At 37.2% G+C, this 19958-nt stretch overlaps 1 protein-coding gene across 2 annotated transcripts in view; it reads left to right on the top strand.

Moving 5' to 3' along the window:
• The window catches only part of LOC115216256 (protein crumbs-like), a 220306-nt gene that overhangs the window by 157744 nt on the left and 42604 nt on the right, over positions 1-19958 (top strand). The window lies entirely within an intron of this gene.

Below are 19958 nucleotides of genomic sequence, written 5' to 3'. Positions count from 1 at the left end.
CCTTCTGTTTTTCCGACTCTTTATGTTCGAAGTTCATAGGTAATGGCACTGATGCCTGTCCCTTAGACATTGTTATTGGCTTAGGAAGAGGAGAGGAGGCTTGCATATGTAACTTATTAGTCTTGCACAAAAACAGAACTTTGCACATGTCTGTAGACAGGAAATAAACTTGTGAAAGAGGTTGTGTGTGTGTGTGTGTGTGTGTGTGTGTGTGTAAGCTTGCTGAGACTTTGAAGTTACTGTCAATACTATTATCATTGAGGAATGATAAATTTGCACTTTACCAAATGTATTGAGTAACCTTGTTTTTATTCAACATAAAAACAAATATATATATATATATATATATATACATAGCACCATCCGAGTGTGATCGTTGCCAGAGCAGCAAACTGGTTTCCGTGCCGGTAAAATCAGATCCCAATGGTGGATGTTCAAGAACCAAATGAAGGACAGATTTTCAATCCTGGCACCATCCTGATTCCAAAAAGGTATAATATGTCTATGTAGAACAAATGTAGACTGAGATAGAGGGGTCCCAGACAGACAGAATTTCGCTTTTATTAATATTACTATTATTAGGCACAGGAATGGCTGTATGGTAAGTAGCTTGCTTACCAACCACATGGTTCTGGGTTCAGTCCTACTGCATGGCACCTTGGGCAAGTGTCTTCTACTATAGCCTCGGGCCAACCAAAGCCTTGTGAGTGGATTTGGTAGATGGAAACTGAAAGAAGCCCATCGTATATATGTATGTATATATATATATATATATATATATATATATATATATGCATGTGTGTATATGTTTGTTTGTCTGTGTTTGTTCCCCCTAACATCGCTTGACAACTGATGCTGGTGTGTTTATGTCCCCGTAACTTAGCAGTTCAGCAAAAGAGACTGATAGAATAAGTACTAGGCTTCCCAAGAATAAGTCCTGGGGTCGATTTGCTCGACTAAAGGCGGTGCTCCAGCATGGCCACAGCCAAATGACTGAAACAAATAAAAGATTATTATTATTATTATTATTATTATATATATATATATATATATATATATATATATATAAATAAAGCTATCATCATTTCACCTCAGAGGAATTCACCCATAACAGTACAGTACTTTGAAAACACTAAAGTTTTCTAAATATTTTGGTATTTTCCGACCCAGTTCCCATAATGCTATACAGTGGGACTAAACTTGAAACTATGTGTTTGGGGAGTGCATTTCATAATCACACAGCCATAATCTAACACTTTCTGCATAAGTTAACATGAATTCATAATTTTCAATGCTGTACCTCTTGGGTAAACTTGTTTTTATAAGATATCAACTTATGATCCTGTCGTAGATATGTGCTTTTCATTTATATTCAATATCCTTATCTAATGATGTCAACATACAAAATAGTTCAAGTAGCATTTTTAGTCTTTACTTTACTTGGCTGTTGATTTATTTTTCGTCTGTTTTCTTTAGTAAAGTGTTGTTGTTCATTAGGTCAAACCTAAGCAAGCAGATCTATAATCAAAAGAATTCCAGCTGTGGCCATCCAATCTCTTTTTCAGGCATAGTGTATGGAGGACTGATATATCCTTCTCTTTTTTTAGTTAGTAGGGTACGAGATGAAAATTTGGTTGCTATTTCCGTTGGACCAAGTGATCATGTAAAGCAGTGGCTCTCAATCAGGGCCCATCTGGAGGGCAATATAAGATTTTGCTGTTAAAAATTATGTTCAGTAAATTACTCAAAATATTTTGACAATTTCTTTTTATATGTCCCTAATAATATTTAATTATAGAAATATTTTTTAAATATTAAATAGCTATTGGGGTCCATCTGAGTAAAATAGAACTCAAAGGAGTTTGTAGGGTGGAAGATATTAAGCGACTAGAGTCCTTTGATCACCTCTGTCTGCACCGCATCCTTCATGTCCGATGGCATCACTTTGTCTCCAACAATTCGGTGCAACACCAGTGCAAAATCACCTCCCTCCGACAAGTCATCCTAACGAGATGTCTGCTTTGGCTGGGTCATGCCCTCTGTCGTCAACAAACTATTTAACCACACAGTCATTCTAACCTTCTTCTGCCATCTAGATTACTTGGGATAGAATCATTACTATTTCTCTCTTTATACAAGAAACCAGTGACATGTATTGTCTGTCAATCTGAATCTTGAATTAAAGCCATTGTCTTTTCCTATTAGTTTTTCTTTAGAATTGTCTTGAATGCTACAAACACTGAATTGTTTTGTTATATGCTTTCATTTTCCTGTATGTAATTCACATTGGTGCATTCATATTGCAATTAATTAATTGCCATTAGAAGGGTTCTTGTACTACCAGAGTTTGTGTTCTATTATGAGCAAATATTTTGATGAATAACCTAATTGTGGAAATACTGAACCTTGTAAATCAAGGCTAAGATTTTAATGTCCATTTGGTGATGGTTCTTTTCTGCTCTGTTCAAATGTCTTTATATGTAAGGTGTGGGCATTTCTCTTTTGTCAGCTTTCATACATGAGAGTATAGCTTCAAGGAATCTTTGAATGCATCAAAAGCTAATTTTATGATATACTTGCACAGGCATAGCTGTGTAGTTTAAAATTCCGCTTCACAACCATGTGGTTCTAGTTTCAAGCCCACTGTTTGGCTCCTTGAGTAAGTGTCTTCTTCTATGGCTTTGGATCTACTAAAGCCTTATGAGAGCATCTCATCATCATCATCATCATCGTTTAATGTCCGCTTTCCATGCTAGCATGGGTTGGACGATTTGACTGAAGTCTGGTGAACCAGATGGCTGCACCAGGCTCCAATCTGATCTGGCAGAGTTTCTACAGCTGGATGCCCTTCTTAACACCAACCACTCTGAGAGTGTAGTGGATGCTTTTACATGCCACCGCCATGAGGGCCAGTCCAGCGGCACTGGCAACGACCTCGCTCGAATGTTTTTTTCACGTGCCACCAGCACAAGTGCTAGTAAGGCGATACAGGTAATGATCACTCTCAAATGATGTTTTTAATGTGCCACCGGCACGGAGGTCAGCTTGTTGACAAAAACTGAAAAAACCCCATTGAGTGTATCTGTATGTGATTGAGAAGCTTGCTTCCCAACTATATGGTTTTGGGTTCAGTCGCACTGCACGACACCTTGGGAAAGTGTCTTCTTCTATAGACCTGGAATTGTTTGGTGAAAACTGAAAGAAGCTCATCATGTGTGTGTGTGCCTGCGTGCACTTGTGTGCATGTGAGTGTGCTTGCTTTGTCTTGTGATAGTTGTAAATGGATGTCACAACCATACAAATGTTGTTTGTTTCCCATCTTCTATGTAAACATATCCATCATCATCATTTTAGTGTGTGTGTGTATATGTATGTATGTGTGTGTGTGTGTGTATATATATATATATATATACATATACACTACATATGAGGTCTGATCAATAAGTAACCAGACTGTTGCCATAGTAATGGAGCTAAAGCACACAGAGTAGAGTGAAGCTACTTGTCAAAAATTGACCTTGGAAGGAAGATGTGTAGCATGTGATCGTTGCATTGACAGAGGACGTTGTCATAACGTTACCTGCTCAGAGGCCTGCAGAAAGTGTATAGTGAGGAGTGTATGAGCTGCACACAAGTGTATGAGTGTTTCAAACATTTCCAAAATGGTAAAAAAAAATGTCAATATTGACAAACATTCTTGGAGACCTGCAACAAGCAGAACTGAGAAAAACATTGCAGATGTGCATGCAATCATTGAATCACCATCCATGAGTTATCAGAGGATGTGTAGATTAGTTACGGCTCAGTTCAGTCCATTATCACTGAAGATTTGGGTATGAGATGCACGTCTGCCAAGTTTGTGCCAAAATTGCTTCAGCTGAACAAGAAACCATTTGGGTTTCAGTTGCACAAGATCTCCTTGATTGTGTCAAGAATGATGAAATCTTCTTGAAAACTTGCGTAGGCTTCTGAGCAGGTATTGCCAAATGAAAAATTCTCTTCTCACCTTTCTCTGTTATGGTCAATGCAATGATCACATGCTACACATGTTCCTTCCAAGCACTGCTGTAAACAGTGGAAGTGAGCTAAAACGTTAAAATTTAATGTGCATGCACAGCAGAGTTCAAGGTCAATCTGTGCCAAGCGGCTTCATTCCGCATGTTTTAGCTTTGTTATTATGGCAACAATCTGGATACTTATTGATCAGACCACGTATTATGTTAAGATATTATAAATTAAAAACAGAACATAAATGAATTATTAACACCTTTGTGACTTCTGGGCTATCCTGTATACATGCGTGTGTGTGCATGCATATATATATATGTGTGTTTATATATCTGTACTTTTGGAATACTCAACCACTTATGCATTGATTCAGGAGCAGGTAATTCAGTTGTTGAAACAACTGAATCTATGAAGGGCGTTCAATAAGTAATGTCCCTGACCCACTTGCAGTTGTTTGATCTAGCTGAAATTTTGCATGTGCAATTATTTATGTCTCTATAGAGTAAGTAGCAAATTACAGCTCTGAACTAATTGTACATCTTCATATGAATACTGCCATAAGGTATGGGTACAACTGGCAGTTGCCCAGGGGCCTCAGAAGTCTAGGAGCCTAATTTTGATATGTATGCTGTTGAATGTTGGTAATAAATAAATACTATAGGGAGCAGTGGATTGATTTGCCCAGAAGCCTATAATGCTTCTAAGAGGGTCCTACTTCAAACGACTGAGATCCACTGACCAACCAGTGTACCTGAGTCAAAGATATTAAGATTTCTATACTGGAGTCAAAGTGAGCAATTCTAAAGATTTTCTGAATGTATGAGTCGGTCCATTTTGTACATAATTTCTTTCTTTCTCCTCCTACCCCTCCCCCATACTGTACTATAATAAATTATTACTTGCTTAGTTTTGTTTCATACCTTGCTTTTATTATTGTATATGATGACATCACCTGTTTTATTACTATCTATAATATCACTTGTATAGGGCAATACATCACTCATATCCATTAATGCTGTCATCTTATGACTTGTTGTTTAACCCTAGGTCAGCCTTGATAGAACATGACCTAAGATGGAAGTTATTTCAGTCTTGACCATCCCATTTACAACAAGCATATTTTCCAGATCAGCATTATTCATGTAATTCTAGAAGGCAATGAGGTGTGATCTAGGAGAATTTTGGCTGCTACTTCTGGTTATAGTGAAACCTGTTTCTTTGTTTGGTTATGCAAATTGGGATAAGTCAGCCAGTATTTTAAGTCTAGGGCCATTTTGCTTCATAAAGTAATCTTAAACTGTTAAAACTCAAATTTATAAATTTTAATTATGAAATTAATTAACCCCTTAATGGATCATTTATTTTGACATGGCGTTTCATTTCAGAGCATTCTTTTTAATTTCTTTTTTTAATTATATACACTGTGTTAATTACAAAAAAAAAAGCTTTTTTTATCTTGTTTCCTTTATTTTTTATTATAGAAATTAAAATGAACTTTTACTCATTTGGATTTAAACGAGTTAACTCGGACATTGAAAAAAATACATATAACTTAACTATCTTCGATTTTTTATAAGATGTATTGCTTTTAAATCAATGGAAAATTTTTTTTAAATGAGATGGACAGTTTATTTAGAATGATAATTTTTAAAACAAGGAGTTACACACAAAGTTATCTTGCAGACATCACTCATGTATCTGCTTTCTCTTCGAATCTTCTTTCCTTTAGCGTCTCTCTTCTCTGTGCATTTTGCACACTGTCTTGTAGGGTTCTTTTTCTTATCATTTGGTGGTATTTCTGGGGCACCTCCTTGAAACATTTTTAGGTGAACGAATCGACCTAATTACTTTTTTTTAAACCCTGAATGTATTCTATTGGTCTCTTTTGCTGAGCCACTAAGTTGCAGGGATGTAAACACACCAACACTGGTTGTCAAGCAGTGCTAGGGGAGAAACACAAAGACATAGACACACAAATATATATACTGATACAACAAGCTTCTTTCAGTTTCTCTCTACCAAATCCACTCACTAGGGCTGAACCTGGAACTTTGTGGTTGGGAAGCAAACATCTTGCCACACAGCCATGATCTCTATCCTGCATTTTCCAACAAGCATTGGTAAATTGTATGGACAATAATCTGGATATATTCTATGCTTGCTGTGAATTCCCCCTTGTTTTTCAAAAATCTACTCTAAATCACAAAATAAGCGGGGAAAATGTGCCCTATTTTTCAAATCCTAGCAGCAACACTGAAGCTGGAAGAAGGATAATAATCTAATTCTACACTTTATCACATTCAAGAATATAAGCATGTTTTTAAGCACAACACACATGGAGTCAAAAAGAAACTCTATTTTTCACTGGAACACTGGAGTCAGCACTGTCGTTCATACAGTGCTCTCTCTCCCTAGTGAGAAGCTTCCTATCTTGAACATGTGAGCATGCACACAACAGCCAACCACTGCGTCGCTGGAACTGTGAAGCGCACAGTTCTATACAAGGAATTTTGTATATTTTTTTTATAGACTAGGGGATGGCTTTTGATATTAAGCTTAAGGATTATATAATGTATAAGTATAGAGAAAGAATTATAGAAAAAAGGACTCATTATATTGAATGGAAATAGGAGGTTCTGCAGTGCCTATACATGAGCCGCCACTGCCTGGTTCATAGAATAACTTTTGATTTTACTTGAGGCCTTGATTAACCTGACTGCTTCATTAAACATCACATATGTCCCACATTTGAAGCATACTTCCTCTCTAAGTTGCACTTAGTACTCCTTAACAAAATGGGACTTATGAAAGGGTGAGCTTGCTTTAGATAAAGCCTGAACTATATAAAACTTGTAGATTCAACAACTTGAATCTGAAAAGCAAGTATGATTTGAACATTAATGTTGCATGTGGATTGTTGATGTAAAGTTATATTTGAACAAACCTTTATATATACATATTTTCACATGAGCTGGCAAACGAGCCTTTACATGGTTATTCAGTTTGCTAAAAGTAGCAACCAAGTCTTAGACTGTGGCCATTCTGGAGCACCACCTTGAAATATTTTTAGGTGAACGAACCAACCTTTTTTAAAAGCCCTGTACTTATTCTATTGGTCTCTTTTGCTGAGCCACTAAGTTACAGGGATGTAAATACACCGACACTGGTTGTCAAGCAGTGATGGGAGACAAACACAAAGACATAGATGCACAAATATATATACATATACAACAAGCTTCTTTCAGTTTCTTTCTACCAAATCCACTCATAAGGACTGAACCTGGAACCTTGGTGTTGGGAAGCCAACTTCTTACCACACAGCCATGATCACTATCCTGCATTTTCCAAAAGCATTGGTAAATTGTATAAACAATCTGGATATATTCCATGCTCTAATTTGTTTCGTCAAATTCTGTTTTTGTGTAGTATACAGATTGAGTCTCTGTAAGCTTGACTTACTAGAAATAGAAGCAAAATTTCCTTCAGGTTTCTTCCTGCCACCCAAAACTTGTATGAACGTACTAAAAATATTTAGTCTGATTATTATGGGGTCACGATGTCATGTTGACATGATTATTTGAAATTTCAGTTTCAAATTAAATTTGGATTTTGTAAAAGAGAAAAAAAATTGATTTCAGATTTGATATCAGTTTTTATGTAAATTTCAAACGTTTATCACTTTCAGTCATTTCCAGCTTTCAAAACTTCAATTCAGTTTTTAAAAACTAGTATTTTTATTACTCTTTACTCTTTTACTTGTTTCAGTCATTTGACCATGGCCATGCTGGAGCACCGCCTTTAGTTGAGCAAATTGACCCCAGAACTTATTCTTTGTAAGCCTAGTACTTATTCTATCGGTGTTTTTTTGCTGAACCGCTAAGTTATAGGGATGTAAACACACCAGCATCGGCTGTCAAGCGATTTCAGGGTGACAAACACAGACACACACACACATACATACATATATATATGTATATATATATATATATATATATATATATATATATACTTTATTTAAAAGCAGCAGAAATTCAATAAAATCTGTTACTCGGAGTAACAGGTTTTGTTGAATTTCTGCTGCTTTTAAATAAACCATATTACTCTACCCTTGGTATTTAAGTACTCTTTTTTCCACCTTGTTTCACACACACACATATATATATATATATATATATATATATATATATAATATATATATATATACATACATACACACACATACATACATATATATGATGGGCTTCTTTCAGTTTCCGTCTACCAAATCCACTCACAAGGCTTTGGTCAGCCCAAGGTGCCACGCAGTGGGACTGGACCCGGAACCATGTGGTTCGTAAGCAAACTACTTACCACACAGCCACTCCTACGCCTAATTAATTCAGATTTCATTGGTTAAAATAAGTTTTTGTTGTCCGTTTCAGTTTATAGAAAACTTTTTTAGTTTAGAATTTCCAATTGTCAAATAAAGAACAAAACAAAAATGAAAAGGTGTGTAGGAATTACAATCACGCAATAAAAATACTATAGTTGACTAAGAGAAAAATGCATAGCTCACGGTGGACATAAACACTCTGAAACCATTATGAAAGCTTTATGTACTGATATAATGCATTATTACTCATCAATGATTTCGTTTTAAAAAATGCTATTACAAACATACTTGAATCGTCTTATTCAAGTCACATGTTCATTGGCTGACAACCATTTTTATCTCTACAAAACCTAGAACATGAAACTATTTCAGGTTGATCAGAATTGCATATTGAAATTAGATACATTTTGTGCGTGAGTCAGCTCATCAAGTCATTGTAGGATATGCAGATTTAGTCTAATTAACTGTGACACTTGCCTTATTGTTGTATGACTGCAACCTCAAAAAATTAACATTTTACTTTGAATTTTCACAGGAGTGGCTGTGTGGTAAGTAGCTTTGTTACCAACCACATGGTTCTGGGTTCAGTCCCACTGCGTGGCACCTAGGGCAAGTGTCTTCTACTATAGCCTCGGGCCGACCAAATCCTTGTGAGTGGATTTGGTAGACGGAAACTGAAAGAAGCCTGTCATATACATGCATATATATATGTGTATGTGTGTGTATATGTTTGTGTGTCTGTGTTTGTCCCCCCAACATCGCTTGACAACCGATGCTGGTGTGTTTACGTCCCCGTAACTTAGCAGTTCAACAAAAGTGACCGATAGAATAAGTACTAGGCTTCCAATGAATAAGTCCTGGGGTTGATTTGCTCGACTAAAAAGGTGGTGCTCCAGCATGGCCACAGTCAAATGACTGAAACAAGTAAAATTGTAAAATGAACTAAAAATATTTTAAGCTGGAATTCTGTATTTTAAGATATTTATGTGATAGAAATGAAGAATATTTAGTATATTTAACGAAGAGCAAATTGTATGCCAATGAAGCCATCTCTTATTTTTTTCATTGCCCTGATGCATAAGGGCTACTGTAGAAATGAAACCATAGCAAGTCTCCCCTTCGGGTATAATTGTGCTTTCTGTCTCTGATAACTTCCTTCTGAAGCAACCAATGTGTTGCATTCTCTCTTTCATACACTACTTCCTCTTTGTCCCTCCTCCTCCTCTTTGGCCCTCCCCCTCTCTCACTACAAGCATTTCCTGTCTCTCTTTCACTCTCTCTTCCCCTCATTTTCCCTCTCTCTTTATCTATCTTATCTCACTCGCTCATGTACCACTCTGGAGGTTCTGTGAAAGGTCATGGCTACCGTCATTCTTCTGGTGACTAAGTTACATAAAAGAAAATTAATTGATAAAAAACACACCTTCACTCTTTTGTAATTTCATGAACTGGTAATGACAGAAGAAAATAAAAGAACAAGCACACCCCATAAACATGCCTGTGTGTGTGTGTATATATATATATATATATATCTCTTTATGTATGTCTTGTTGCTATTATGTTAAACTGTTGTATGCCCAAATTTAGCCAAAGGTGTTTTTTTCAATATTTATTTTTGCTTGCAATAGCAGTTTCTTGTGGTCAAACTATTGTATCTCCAGCTTTTTCAGATGCCAAGATATCAAATGTTGTCAAACTGTAGTTCAACGATTTTGCTATGGAATGGTGAAACTATTTTTTCATTTTCTGAAAAAGCAATATTTTGGGCTTGCAACACTTTGCATGATAGCAGCAATGATATATTGATTTGATTTTTCCAGTTTCAGCTAATGAGCTGTGGCCATGCTGGGGCACCGCCATTATATATATATATATATATATATACATATATATATATATATATGTGTGTGCGTGTGTGTGTGTGTGTGTGTAAGCACAATGGCTCAATGGTTAGGGCACTGTGTGTGTGTGTCTGTTTGCCTTCAGCACCTGAGAAAATATTCCAGGGGGCCCAATGGCTCAGTGGTTAGGGCAGTGGACTCGTGGTCATAGGATCGTGGTTTCAATTCCCAAACCAGGCGTTGTGAGTGTTTATTGAGCGGAAACACCTAAAGCTTCACGAGGCTCTAGCAGGAGGTGGTGGCGATCCCCGCTGTACTCTTTCGCTGCAACTTTCTCTCACTCTTTCTTCTGTTGGCTTGCTCGCTTAGCCAAGCTGGGTGGTGTCATTTGAAGGCTAAAACAATGTGAAAGCGCCTTGTGACCAGCGATGTGTAGCAACATCTGATAGCCTGGTCAGTCATGTGATCACGTGATATAGATGTATATATATATATATATATATATGTACACACACACACAAAATAAATAGCTTTTAAGAAATAGGTATATGGTTTGTTTAGGTCTTATGATCAGTGACTATGTATGTAATTGGTAGAGAAAGAACAAAAGGTCATTAATTAAGATCTGGTCTCTATGATTATTGAAATTTAAGATAGAAGGAAATCCAGTTGTAGGCATATCTTTTATGGTGTATGAGACCTTTTGGTGCAGCTGTTTTGGTTCTGCTGATTTGACTCTGATTTATTTGACATCAGACATTTTAATATTTCTCTCATTCTATCCCTCATTCTCTATCCTGCTCTCTCTCTCTCACTCTATATATTATATATATTTCTGTGTGTGTGTGTGTGTGTGTGTGTGTTTGCCTTCAGCAGCTGCTGGAAAGACAAGAGCAGAGAAAATATTCCAGGAGGCCCAATGTTCAGGAAAGAAAGGACTGGAAATAGTGGTTAGTGTGGGAGCCAAGTGGGGTTTAATACAACAAGGTCGATGAGAGGTGGAAAGATAAGTGGGTTGGTGTATCCGAGTGGTGGAAGTACAAGACTAGCCAGCTCCAAGGAGCAGGGCCTATCATAGGAACAGTGGGAAAAGGGAGAGGATATGGCACACTTGTGAACCAGAGGTCCACAGTTTGGATTCCACAACTTGTATATATCATTGTTTTTAATGTTCATGCTTACATCGGTCAGATGGACTTTGTTAACCCTTTCGTTACCAACCCAGCTGAAACCGGCCTTGGCTCTGAATACAAATGTCTTGTTTTTCATAAGTTTTGAATTAAAATCTTCCACCAAACCTTAGTCACAATTTATGTTCCTAACACTAGCTGAATGATAACTAAGTTATTTTACTAAATTCTTTGTTATATTTAAAGTAATTGAAAGAAACACAGAGCATCTCAAAATAAATACAGTAACGAAAGGGTTAATTTGTTGAGGCAAATTTTCTACAGTTTGGTGTCTTTCCTGTTCCCAACTTCACCTATTTCCAAAGGAGATAATATTTCCCATGGCCAGACATGTTTTTCCTGAAAGACCAGAAGTAAATAACACTCCTTGTACAACAAATTCTTGTTGTTTACAGTCACCACATTAACATGTACACGGAATGGCATAACAACACAGAGTGGCCTATAATAAGTTATAATTTAATTATTCATAGTGTAATATAATATTTCAGAGTATAAAAATTCCTTCTTCAGATATAGCTAGGAATTAATGGAGTCACTGTTATAGTCAATTTTCCAATGGTTACTGAAATTTGTTGAAGTATCCCTGCAGTGGTCTCATGAAGCCCCTTCCAGAAGTTATGACATTGCATGAGGGCTGTCATAACTTGAGCTCGTGTGTGTTGGCATATCCGCATACATGCATCTATTTTTTTTTTATTATTATAAATGCATGTATAATGCATAACTTGGAAGCTGCGAATATGCCAACACACACGTGTTTGAGACATGACTGCCCTCATGCACTTCTCATGATGAATTCTGGAAGGAGCTTTGTGAGGCCACTGCAGGGATGCTTGCAACAAATTCCAGTAACTGTTGGAAAACCAACTATAACAGTGCTTCCATTTAATTCCTAGCAATATCTGAAGAAGGAATTTTTATATTCCGAAAAATATTAGACTATGAATAATTAAATTATTTGTAACAGTTATTATAGTCCACTCTGTATTGTTCTTCCATTCCAGACATGTTACATTTCACAAACAATACACAATGCTGCCAGTGAACTACAATACCCTCTTATCTATATATATATATATATATATCTTTTATTCTTTACTTGTTTTAGCCATAGTAATAATAATAATAATGAAATTATTGTATACAGTGCTCAGGTGCACTACAACTTGTCAAAAGTGCATATAAAGCATATGCAGTAATGTACAAATGTCTGGGAAATGAACAGTGTATGAGTCAGATACATGCTTGTGTGTGTATAGAGGGGAAAAAATCAGGTGTAGTGTTGGCGAATCTCGGGAAGCATGGAAGTTTTGAAGGATGCAGTGCTCCGACAACTAACAACTGATGCTGGCAGTTTGTTCCATACTTCAGCAACTCTTGAAGTGAAAAAATGTTTCCGAAAATCATGGGAGCTGTGCTGTTTTCTGACTTTGTAAACATGTCCATGGGTGTTAGACAGGTGGAGTTTGAAAAGGTGCTCAGAGTTATTGTTTGTAAGATGGTTAATAATTTTTTGGGTGTCTGCCAAGTCAGCTGCCAGACGTCGGAGACTGTGGTCATGCTGGGGTTTCACCTTAAAGAAACTTAGTCAAATGAATCAACCCCAGTACTTATTGTTTTTGTAAAAGCTGGTACTTATTCTATCAGTCTATTTTTGCTGAACTGCTAAGTTACGGAGACGTAAACACCAACAGCAGTTGTCAAGCAGTAGCAGGGGGACATACACAAAGACATGCATGCACACACACACACACACACATATATATATATATATATATATATATATATATATATATATATATGCATACCGTGCCGGTGGCACGTAAAAAGCTCCAAGCGTTCGTGGCTGCTGCCAGACTCCCCTGGCACCTGTGCCAGTGGCACGTAAAAAGCACTCACTACACTCGCGGAGTGGTTGGCATTAGGAAGGGCATCCAGCTGTAGAAACACTGCCAGATAAGACTGGAGCCTGGTGCAGCCTCCTGGCTTCCCAGACCCTGGTTGAACCATCCAACCCATGCTAGCGCGGAAAACGGACGTTAAATGATGGTGATGTGTGTGTGTCTGTGTGTGATAGTGTGTTCAGTATCTGTCAACTGAATCTACTCTGAAGGCTTTGGTCAGCCTGGGTCTATAGTAGAAAATGCTTGCTCATGGTGCTGGGCGGTGGGATTGAAACCAAGACCACATGATTGGGAGGCAAACTTCTTAACCGTACAACCACACCTGTGGCTCCACATAAACCAGGATATTCAAGAATATGATAAAGATTAGGTTTGCATACACACACATGCATACACCTACATACAAAGCATGGAGAAGATATTATTATTAAAAGCAGTTCATTCAAAAGACAGTTATGAATCATTAAATATTTGTATTAATAGACAAAATAAGGATGTTTTTATGAATCATTATCTTTATTCAACAGATGAAATAGACCAGAACATTTGCGATCGGTTTAATCTGTTACTGCTTTCGTGGTTTCTGTTGCTCCTTGTTGCCTACACTCTATAGTGGTATCTTATATCTTGTTCCAGTCGTTGGACTGCAGCTATACTGGGGTACCACCTTGAAAGGTTTAATCCAGTGGTTCTCAACTGGGGTCCATTTTGTCCATATCAGATTTTGCTGTTAAAGTTTGTGTGCAAAAAATTGGTTATATTCCTTACAATATACAAAATATTTTAACAATTTTTTAATACAATTCCTAATAATATTGTACTCCTTTACTTGTTTCAGTCATTTGACTGTGGCCATGCTGGAGCACCACCTTTAGTCAAGCAAATCAACCTCTGGACTTATTCTTTGTAAGCCTAGTACTTATTCTTTTGGTCTCTTTTGCCGAACCGTTAAGTTATGGGGACATAAACACACCAGCATTGGTTGTCAAGCGATGTTGGGGGGGACAAACACGCACACATACATATATACATATGGTCACTCAACCCTTTTATCAACCCTATTATCTCCCCTTATTTCGCTCTCGCGTCTCGTGTTTGATCTTTGACCTCTGGCCGAAATCAGATCGCCATGTTGATTCGTTAGCTACTGCACGCATTTTTTTTCTCTCCTTCTTTCTGTGTTTTTCTCTCTCTGTGTATCTTTCTGTTGAAGAGCGTAGGCTCGAAACGTTAAAGACTTGTTTTATTTATATTTCCTGAGCGCCATACTAATACAATTGTTCGTTTGTCTTCCACCTGCCTTCGTCTTTTGTTTATTTTCATAAAGCTTCCCGTTATATATATATATGCATATATATCATCATCATCATCATTTAACATCCGCTTTCCATGCTAGCATGGGTTGGACGGTTCAACTGGGGTCTGGGGAGCCCGAAGGCTGCACCAGGCCAGTCAGATCTGGCAGTGTTTCTACAGCTGGATGCCCTTCCTAACGCCAACCACTCCGAGAGTGTAGTGGGTGATTTTATGTGCCACCGACACAGGTGCCAGACGAGGCTGGCGAACGGCCATGCTCGGATGGTGTTTTTTATGTGCCACCGACACAGGTGCCAGACGAGGCTAGCAGATGGCCACGCTCGGATGGTGTTTTTATGTGCCACCGACACAGGTGCCAGATGAGGCTGGCGAACGGCCACGATCGGATGGTGTTTGTTACGTGCCCACAGCAAGGAGGCCAGTTGATGCGGTACTGGCTACGGCCACGTTCGGATGGTTTTCTTGTGTGCCACCGGCACTGGTACCACAAAGATACAAATTCCATTGATGTTCATCTATTTTGATTTGTTTTGATTTGATTTATATATATATATACACACACATACATATACATATATACAATGGGCTTCTTTCAGTTTCTGTCTACCAAATTCACTCACAAGGCTTTGGTTGGCCGAGGCTATAGTAGAAGACACTTGCCCAAAGTGCCACGCAGTGGAACTGAACCTAGAACCATGTGGTTCATAAGCAAGCTACTTACTACACAGCCATGTATTATAAGAAAATGTAAGATTTTTTTAAACATCAAATGGTTATAGGGGTCCAGTAGATTAACCCTTTTGTTACAATATTTCTGCTGAGATGCTCTGTGTTTCTTTCAATTATTTTAAATATAACAAAGAATTTAGTAAAATAACTTAGTTATCACTAAGCTAGTGTTAGGAACATAAATTGTGACTAAGGTTTGGTGGAAGATTTTAATTCAGAACTTTTGAAAACTAGACATTTGTACTGCAGAACCAGAGGCAGTCTCAGGCAGGTTGGTATCAAAAAAGTTTAAGGAGGAAACAAAGGGTCCATAGATTAAAAATGGTTGAGAACCACTGATTTGATCAAAGAAATCAGTCCCAGTACTAATATTTTATCCTAAGATTTTATCAATCTCTTTTGCCAAACCACTAGGTTACAGAGATGTAAAAAAATTTGCTCTAGTTCTTATGTGGTTGTGATGGTAGTGGGGGTAAACATAAATACACACACGTATACATATATGTACATTGATGTCAAAAGAATTTATAAGCTTTTGAGAGAACATGAAATGGTCCTTTTTTGGGGGGGGGGAATATTGGCTCTCGAGACACATCACATAAAGCTATATAAATATTGGTTGAAATATATAGAAAGACAAAAGACGAAGACAGGTATAGAAATAACAAGCAAGTGTTTGACGCTCGGGGAAAAATATTTAAATTCTGAGTTATAAAACCCCTTTGGATAGAAAAAAGTCAAAGGGTTTCCACATAGTTTCCATCTATCAGATTCACTTGCAAAACATTAGCTGGCCTGGGGCTGTAGTGGAAGACACTTGCCCAAGATACCATACAGTAGGACTTTAACCTGAATCTAGCTAGCTTTTAAACACATTTTCATTTCACCTCTTTCTTTTTTTAAATATATTAAAATTTTTTACTTATGAGCTGGCAAGGTGTGACAAGACAATTACATATCAAGTTTACAGAGCAACATACATTAGGCATGACTTTTGATTGGTGGTTCTCTGTGGTTTATGACTTGACACCTCCTCCCGTCTTTTCAATGTGTGATCTCTTTTCAGCATTTGATCTCTTTTCAGCATTTGTCCTCGTCCCCCAGTTAAAAATTTACACATTATTTTAATCAAACAGAAACTGATTTTTCTTTTACTTAGAGTTAATGTTTATCCCCACTTAAACGTGGACATTCTATTACAATAAACATAAGAAGACTATGGCAAAAATATTGATAAAAAGTTAAGTTCTAACCGAAATTGTCACACAAGATATAATACCTGATCTGTTCAATCTACAAAGTGACTGGCAAAGATATCACGGCAAAAATTCATTTAATTTCATTAGCAATTATGAGTTGATCTTTGACAGTGGTTACGTGATGATAGAGGAAATCTCCAGTCTTCCTTGTTCGCTGTCCTTGTTCCACTGCTGTCGTTTGATAAAGTCAGGCAGCTGAGCAAGTTTTATCTTGTTATCTTCATTTTCATCACCATTATTATCATTGTCAGAATCATTATGCATTTTGGCATGATTTATCATGCAAAACTGTGTGAATAGAAATATTAAAAAAATAAAACACTCTGCCAATAAAACAAATAATTGGTTGTGTAATCTCTCTCTGTCTTACACTTACATACAGACAAACATGGACACATACACACACACTTACATACAAACAAACATGGACACACACACACACACACACTCATGAAACAAAATATATTATGTCTATCCTTAATTAACTGACATTTTCTCTTTCTTTCTGTGTCTATCCATCTGTTTATCTCCCCATCTGTGTATCTATCCATCTTTCTATCTATCCCTCTATCAATCCATCCATTTATCTATCTGTCTATCTACCTACCAACCACCTATTTAAACTCACCCCCTATGTGGGTACCTTGGACAAGCACCCACACTAATGCTCTTGTATGAATCATTATCTGATCAGTAGAATAAGTACTAGGCTTACAAAGAATAAGTCTTGGGGTCGATTTGTTTGACTAAAGGTGGTGCTCCAGCATGGCCATAGTTACATGACTGAAACAAATAAAAGAGTAAAGAGAAAAGAGAGAGATGTTAAATGATGATGATGATGATGATATATGATGAACTCTCCCATCAAAGACAATATATAAGCATTCAGCTTTTGCCGAACAACCTGCACAACTGATTTGTTTATAGTGATCAAATGTATGTGCCGTACATTAACTCATTCCCTGCTCAAATTGACATTGCCTGAACAGATGCACCACGTTACAGGTGTCAAAGTGATCGCAGAGCAACAGGAGATGGAGTGTTTTGTTCAAGAATACAATACACCACACGATCAAGAAATTGAAACTGCGATTGTGAGATTGCAAGTGCAACACCCTAACCACTAGGCTATATCTATATAAAAGGCGTCGAGCTGGCAGAAACGTAGCACGCCGGGCGAAATGCGTGGCCGTATTTCGTCTGCCGTGTTCTGAGTTCAAATTCCGCCGAGGTCGACTTTGCCTTTCATCATTTTGGGGTTGATAAATTAAGTACCAGTTACTCACTGGGGTCGATGTAATGGACTTAATCCCATTGTCTGTCTTTGTTTGTCCCCTCTGTGTTTAGCCCCTTGTGGGTAGTAAAGAAATATATATCTATCTGCGTGTGTATGTGTGTGTGAGAGAGAGAAACAGACAGACAGACAGACAGACACTATGGGCTTCTTTCAGTTGCCATCTAGCAAATACATTTACAAAGCTTTGGTTGATCTGGGGCTATAGTAGAAGATGCGTGTCCATAATGTCACATGGTAGGATTGAACCTGAAACTGCATGGTTTGAAAGCAAACTTCTTAACTACACAACCATGCCTGAACCAAATGTCAATAATATTCGTATGAGGAACAATGACCTTCAGAATATAATTATCTTTGAAAGAGATTGTGTTTGACATAGAGCAACAGAAGATTTATTAAGCTAATGTTCTGTTAGCACAAAACCTGTTAAGCTATTCTGAAAAATGATATGTATTAAATTTTGCTATTAAATATATATTTTCATTGGAGAGTTACAGATGGTTGAATTGAATGGTTGGTTGATTTGAATGGTTTATTTTTCTCTGGGTTTCTATGGCCATTTATTTCTTAAATGGCCCAGTTTACCTAGCTATATATAGATACCACTGTATCTATATATAGGCATGGCTGTCTGACAAGAAGTTTGTTTGCCAGCCACTTGGTTTTGAGTTCAGTCCCACTGCATGGTGCCTTGAGCATGTGTCTTCTATTATAGCCCTGGGCCAATCAAACAAGCAAAGACTTGTGGTGGCACTCTGATGTCAAAACCTATTATGATACTGGTGTAAGTTGTATCAGCCTTGGACAATACTGGTGGCCTGAGCATAGGAGATCCTCATACATAGGCAACTGTTAGACTTTCACACAAAAATCCTTGCCTAAGCTTATGCATACAGGTGGAGATGTATGGATTGGAGGCCCTTAAAAAGTGTGCTCAAGTACAAAATGATTAATGTATAATTCAATCAGTTTGGTTCGTTGATGTCCCCATAACTTAGTGGTTCAGCAAAAGAGACTGATTGAATTAGTACTTGTCTTTACAAAAAAGCCTAAGTACTAGGGTTTATTTGCTGGACTAAAATATCCTTCAAGGCAGTGCTCCAGCATGGCTTCAGTCAAATTACTGAATCAAGAAAAAGATAAAATGTAATCTAAAAGTTTGCAATCTTATCCAACACCCTATTACAAGTTTTGACTTAATTAGAAGTAATTATTTAGGAATTCTTAATTATTTAGCTATTTTAAGATAAGATGTTTTATTATATCTGCTTTGCTATGTGGTTGGTAAGCAAGCTACTGACCACACAGCCACTCCTATGCCTATGCAATATAATATAAATGAATTGATTCTAGTTAGACGCTAGTGCCAGATAATTGGTTCAATTTGTAAATAGATGTCATGATCTTAACAAGCCATGTCACAATCATAATAAAATTTATCAGCAAGCCGATGAAGGAGCCTCTGCATGGTTGCTTGATTTGCTACAAATTGCAACCAAGTCTTTCAGATCACACCCTACTGGCTAAGAGCAGAAAGTACATTTTGGATATGATGTATACACATTGATAATGACGACGAACATGACAACAACATAGTAGTAGTAGTGGTGATGCCGGCGGTGGCGCCTCCTCATACTCCTCCTCATACTTCTCCTCTTCCTCATACTCCTCTTCTTCTCCCCCCTCCTTCTTTTTCAATATCTCCCAAATACCAGACTGGTTATAGCTGAATTGTCTAAATCTACTCAGTGACAGCTAACTGAAGGCTGAAGAAAAAAAAATATAGAAGCAACTACCAAAGTCATTAGTTTTCCTGGTATAAAATATTTTATCTTTTCTGCAGGTTATATCATAAAAGACCGTCCTTAAAATACAGACTGTGAGATACGAAGCATTTTTTTTTTTTTATGATTTTGAAATAAGAAAGCAATATTTCCAAAGGAAGATGGCCATTATACCTATACACATCTCATCAAAAATTTCCTGTAACCATAGGAATATTATAAGAACTTAACAAAATTGTTGTTTACCCCGAAGT

This window comes from Octopus sinensis, linkage group LG1 (assembly GCF_006345805.1).
Source record: "Octopus sinensis linkage group LG1, ASM634580v1, whole genome shotgun sequence".
NCBI classification, from domain to species: Eukaryota; Metazoa; Mollusca; class Cephalopoda; order Octopoda; family Octopodidae; genus Octopus; species Octopus sinensis.
The sequence above is the reverse complement of the archived record's forward strand: the minus strand, read 5'-3'. Positions and strand labels throughout refer to the sequence as shown.